Source organism: Haliotis asinina, chromosome 16, assembly GCF_037392515.1.
Source record: "Haliotis asinina isolate JCU_RB_2024 chromosome 16, JCU_Hal_asi_v2, whole genome shotgun sequence".
NCBI lineage: Eukaryota > Metazoa > Mollusca > Gastropoda > Lepetellida > Haliotidae > Haliotis > Haliotis asinina.
The window spans coordinates 36476088-36482255 of record NC_090295.1 but is presented as its reverse complement, the minus strand read 5'-3'; positions in this window follow the sequence as shown (position 1 = coordinate 36482255).

Here is a 6168-nt window from a genome sequence, read left to right as displayed (position 1 = left end):
CCCTCAGGTTTTAACCCATCCTGACTGGCTGGTAATTGTCGTGGAGGCGAAGGTAATGCTCTGAAAGGTCGTTATCATTTTCATCTAAAAATCCATCAAGAGAAATGCAAGACCCTGTACAGCTGTGGAAGGACATGAGCTACCCTTCACTCCTGGCTGTTGTTTCCCTTGCTTGGTGGTATATTCTTCTTGTTTGTTGCGTTTCTCTCAGAGAAAATGTTTGAAGGCCTAATTACCAAACATTTATGAAAAAACCAACACAGTCACTGCGTCAAGCTTAGGAACATATCGTTTTTGGTATGAAGAAACTAATATATGACTAGATGATTGCGGCATGTGAGCGTGATAGGAACAATATGATCTGCAGTGAGTGACTAACTTGACAAATGGAAGTCAAAGACTTTCAAGTGGGTGTGCATATGATTTTTTTTCAGTTTGGTATGTCACTATGTGTCAGCTGAGGACGTAGGATTAAACTTATATGCATACTAGTCTCACCCATTGCTATTGTGATATAAGGCATGCCAGCATTTTCCCTTTAGTGACAGTTTGATATAACCCATTCAGTACTTCTTAAACAAGAGCCATTACCACCGGAAGGGACTATCCAAACTCAAGCTATCACCGCACTATTACGTGTACTGATCTAAAACTGGCCGTGGCCACACAGCTTGATGTGATACACACGATTTAACACGCCCACGAGTACGAGAACTCACTTTAATTCGAAGCGTTTCTGGTGCCCACTCTTGTAGGAAGAATCATACATATAGCACTACATTGCACTCCTTGTACAGCCCAGTCTCGGGATTACAAGCCGAAGGAGACAGATTTAGAACACATACTTTGCTATCTGTACGTAGGTTGTCTGTAGGGTATTGAGTCATCTTCTTCGTACAAGATGTGTCTGACAGCCCATTCTGATCACTGTGCGTCGTCACACGGAACAATGGTGGCACATTGACCAAACGTGCAAGCTAAGCTAATAAGCAACTAAAACATCTTCAAATACAGCCTCGGTCCTTTTACGATAGTGGATGCTTTGGAAAATTATAATTTTTGACATTTCGGAAGCAAAATAAAAGACTTTGTTGAAACTTGATTGTCATTAGTTGTGTTCAGGAAACCAACCGAGGTTCCTGCTCAAACACGATGATAAGAATGGGAAAAAATGGGGGGAAAATATGTGAGGTTTTCAAATTACAAAGATAAGCCAAATGAACCAAAACTGGTGCATAAGTGTTAGGTATATTTTTAAAACAAAACCTTCCCAGAAAGATTGTATTCTATGCTATAGATACAAGGAAACAAAGTATCACAGGGTGACTGTGACAGAGTGTACAGACGGTGCCTTTTCTTGTTCACATTCTCTAACAATGAGTGAGTGAGGCTACATTTAACGCCACACCGGCAATATTCCAGCCATATCGTGACGTGAACATGTTTGATATGGAAATGGAAGATTGCTGTATTATAAAAACCTGTCGTCACAGGACAGGAATACAACATGGATATCACAATTACAGTTAAAACCGGTGTGGAAGGTTAAAACTAATAACACTATCGGGACAAAACAAGATATAAAAGTAGATCACCAGACTAGAGACCGTGGGGGATTTACAGTGCCTTTGCTACCTGCATGGACCCTAGTTGGATTTGCACCACCCCTTCAGTCCCTGGCGTTTGTCGGAACAGTCAGCTGCATTTCAAACGGCCAAATATACTACGTATGAACATCTGACAAACTGAAATTTAATTTAAGTTTTGTATCCTCTCAGGGCATTCTCTAAAAGTTGAATTGTAGTATCTATAGTTAGGAGCAGGGTTACATCAGGATTCTTGCAACCGATGCTTGTTAAATGAGGTGACTAAATTGACAGGTTGTCTAGGAACATTGACTTTCGTTGACTGGTAAACTGATCATCTCAGAGTAAGATGACCGTGTGTTCAATTTCCTTGTTTGACTGCGGCTATCACACTCTGCTAACACACTCTTCTCAAGAGTACGGTCTAGTTCCTCTTACCACACAACCCTCCCGACACACTATCGTCTCTCTCGGACACCCACTCATCTCCTTCCAAGGGTTCTTTACTGTCTGACCTCCTGCATTTGTCGTATACTTCAGTCATTGATACTGGGAAACATGAAAAAACGTGAAAAGCTTTTTAAATCCATTTGGACATCTTTCAACGAAAAATCCAGTTTAGTATTCCCCATCAGGCCTTGCATGACAAGAACACGTGGTGAGGACAAAAAAATACGGAAAGCTCTCATTGTTAACTTGCAAATCAATTGAAACAACATAAAGTTTAAACAAACGTTTCCGTAAGTGCCTTATGCTGGGATGTTTTTTGTGCCTAAATGAAACGTCGATATGTGTTGAGACTTTGTGGGATTAATCATCCCTGCAAAACGTTTTGGTGTAGGAAAGTAATGCATTCTTGTAGTTACAGTTGATATTGGTAAAAACATAATGACCATCGGGGTGATTTAATACATCATACAGCAGTTATATTATGTTTGTTTGTTGCTTCTTTGCACTGCTAGTGTAGAATGTAAAGCGACAGCAGCAAAACACGGAACAAACAAAACTATAAGTGGGTGAGTGTTTGTGTCAGTTGGTAGCCAATTCTCGAGTGAGTGAGTGAGTGAGTTTAGTTTCAGAAATATACATATTCCTAATGTCTTGAATGAGTGAATGAGTTTAGTTTTACGCCGCACTCAGCAATATCCCACCTATATAGCAGTGGTCTGTAAATAATCGAGTCTGAAAGATACAGCCCAGTGACCAACATCATGAGGATCGACCGACGAAACTGGGATACGGTGAGATGCGAGATATTAGGTCATTATGCAAAAGTATTAAGATTAAACAACAATCGTGGTCGGAAGAAAAGTGCAGATCTGTGATTCCCAATGTGAGATCCCGCTTTCTGTTTGATTATACTTTCGTAATAACCAGCTTGAATTGTTCGAAATTTTCCAAGTGAATGATTCACCATTCGTGTTGCATTTTATTGGAAAGTGAGTGAGTGAGACAATCCAGTGACCAACAACATGAGCATCGATCTGCTCAATTGGGAACCGATGACATGATTGTGTCAACCAAGACAGCCAGTCTGACCACCCGATCCCGTTAGTCGCATCTTACGACAAGATTAGTCGCCTTGTATGGTAGGCATGGGTTGGTGAAGGCCTATTCTACCCCGGGACCTTCACAGGTATTTATGAGAAAGGTCTCTGAGTAAGATTTCGGTAAATAAGAATGCATCCAACAGATGATAGCTGGCGACCTGTAGAAGGGAAGGTGGCGTCTTAACCTGGTTATGTTGTGTACAACCAAAGGGCATGTGTAGGTGTGGCCTTCACAAATGAGGTCATGGTTGTCTGAGCACTGACTTTTCAGTTAGGGGTGCTTCAGATTGTCTGGGCATGCTCACGTTACCGACTGCTGAGCATGGGTTGCTCATTTCGAGTGATCAGAAACTATATTGCTGCAGATATATTCTGGTAATGTCCAAATTCTGTTATTGATTCAGATTTGTTACATAATGAGCAGCACTGCCCTGAAATTTACGAATCGACGTTAGGGTATCCAACAGCCTGCAGCGAGTGCGCGAGTTGATATTTAACGTCACAAAACCTGCTACGACTTGACTTGTCACAGAAGTATTGATTTATTTGACGAACGATGTTTCGTTGTTGTCATTTGGTGTCAAATTGTCAAAGTTATGACTTTTAGTTAGGATTTCCAACGTCCTGTCGTTGTTTTCTTACTTTAATATTGTTTGTCATTGTCATACTATCGATCAGAGTTTGCCCCAAACCTAACAGAGCAGCTGCCAAAGAATAAATGTTACACCTTCGACATGGGATTCCAATTCTCTACGACGAATCCAAAATGTCATTGTTGGTGCTCACTCAAGACATTAGGGGCCCGTGAAAGTCCAGGGTAGAATAGGCATTCAGCAACCCATGCTTGTCATAAGAGGCGACTAACAGGATCATGTGGTAGGCTCGCTGACGTGGCTGACAGACGTCATCGGTTCCCAATTGCGCAGATCGATGCTTATGGTCTTGATCACTAGGTTGTCTAGTCCATATAGCTGGAATATTGCTGAGTGAGGCGTATACCTAAACTCACTCACTCAAGCCATTAGGACTATATATGTTCACCTCCAGTCCAGGCCTCTGAAGTCACGTACTTGCCATTTTATTTCAAAATTTGAAATTCTAATCCTGTTACCATATTTCTGATACGATAGCAACATAGTATTCGGTGATATAACGTAAAAGTTTCTTCTCGCCAGTTCACACACCATAGAGTGACTCTCTATCAATAATATATATTTTCAAACATACTCACGCTCTATATGGTCAAACGTATGCACCTGGCGATGAGACGGTAAAAATACCAAGTGATATTGAGCCGGTTATATTATCCAAATCAAAATTACGTGAGTAATTAATCGTGTTAAATACACAGAGAGAAACAGTAATAATACCAATTGTAAGTTCCCTGTCCGCAAAAAAAAACGCCTTACCGCCTTTGAAACTATTTATAAGCGGTTTCTTCTCGCCGTGTGTGCTAATTTAATCTTACGACTTTCTACATTTCGACCGTTTGTCATTTACGTTTCAATTTATGTCCCAAAATGCCATCGGGGCGAGGTAATGCGTCTTCCGCTCTGAAGAGTTCCAAAGGTGACACTCAATGGTTCTCCTAGGCGCTTAGGAACTCAATCTGGATTCTGATGATCAGATAACTACCGATAACTAGAGCGCACGATCACTACAGCCGGGATCTAACCAACAGGTCACTATGTTAATACAGTCACCCTTACTTTCATGCCCTTTTGAAGTATGCAAATATCGCAGCATGAAAGGATGATGGTAATTAGTAGGTTCTGGCAGTAATGGTCGTCATCATGATGAATCCTCCCTTAGGACAGAAGACAATTTCTGCAGTTCTAAAACATGGACAACAACTACAAATTAATCTTTTCAGAGATTATTATTCACAATCTAGATCAGACTGAGTGTTTCTGGGAGTAGAATACGATGAGTAAATGCGTTTTGCTTTCATAATCAGCATGTAAATTAACACGCCTCAATTAATCTGGTAGAAACGTAAACAGTTCATCGCAGATCAGTGTATGGACACATACGTCTTAAACCACTCCGATCACGACTGCGTGAACACAAACGACGATGTTGATTCAAACTGACCATTAGTGTTGGAGCAAAAATATTTAATATTCAAACTCAAATCGTCTTTTAGAACTGGGGCCTCGCCTCCAGCGTCGCTAGATATTGTGAGCCACGGCGGATATGGATAGCATTGTGATCCAGTTAACATAGAGCTCCACATCACAATGGAAAGTATGGCGTTTCAAAACTGTTGCATCAGGTAACGGGAGGGTGACAATCGAGTAAGGAATTGGTTATTGCTGATGCACAACTATTAGTACCAAGCCTTTACAATCCTTTGAAGCCACTGACTTTTCTATTATGACAACGAACGACTGAGTAATTTGCTTACCTGGTTCGTGTTTAGCGATCGTTTGAAGACGGGTTTAGGAACTAAGTTGACACTTACCTGCTCAGTGGCGGATAGAGCTTTTAGAAAAAATTGGTGCGCACTTCATTTAACTAACACACACACACCAGCCGGTTTACTCGCCATGCAATTCGCCACAAATATAAATGAGAATGAGTATTAAAGAGTTCCTATACATGTCTCGAAACATAGAGAAAACACTGTGAAGTTAGACACGATTCAATTGAATGTTGCATATTTTCGATCTAATGTGCGTATGTTCATGGTTATTAGACCTGTGGCCGCAACAGTCCAGCATTACTACAACAGATCATCAAACAATGTTGCCAGGAGATGAATCAAACAGGAGCCATGGAGTGACTAATGAACGCGTTACCCTCTGGTTTAAACTACCAGAAGAAACTTGTCTGCGATCGAAGGTGAACTGTTGTCCGTCTGCCTGTTTTGTTTTAGCAATATTTCAGCCAGCAAAATCACAGCGGCAGATAACACTACAAGGAGGCTTCGCACATTTCACTCAAAGGGGGAATCTAACTACTTATCCACGAGACTACCATACCGCCTCTAGACTCGATGTTCTACTGTAGAGTTTTGTTTTAATTGTACA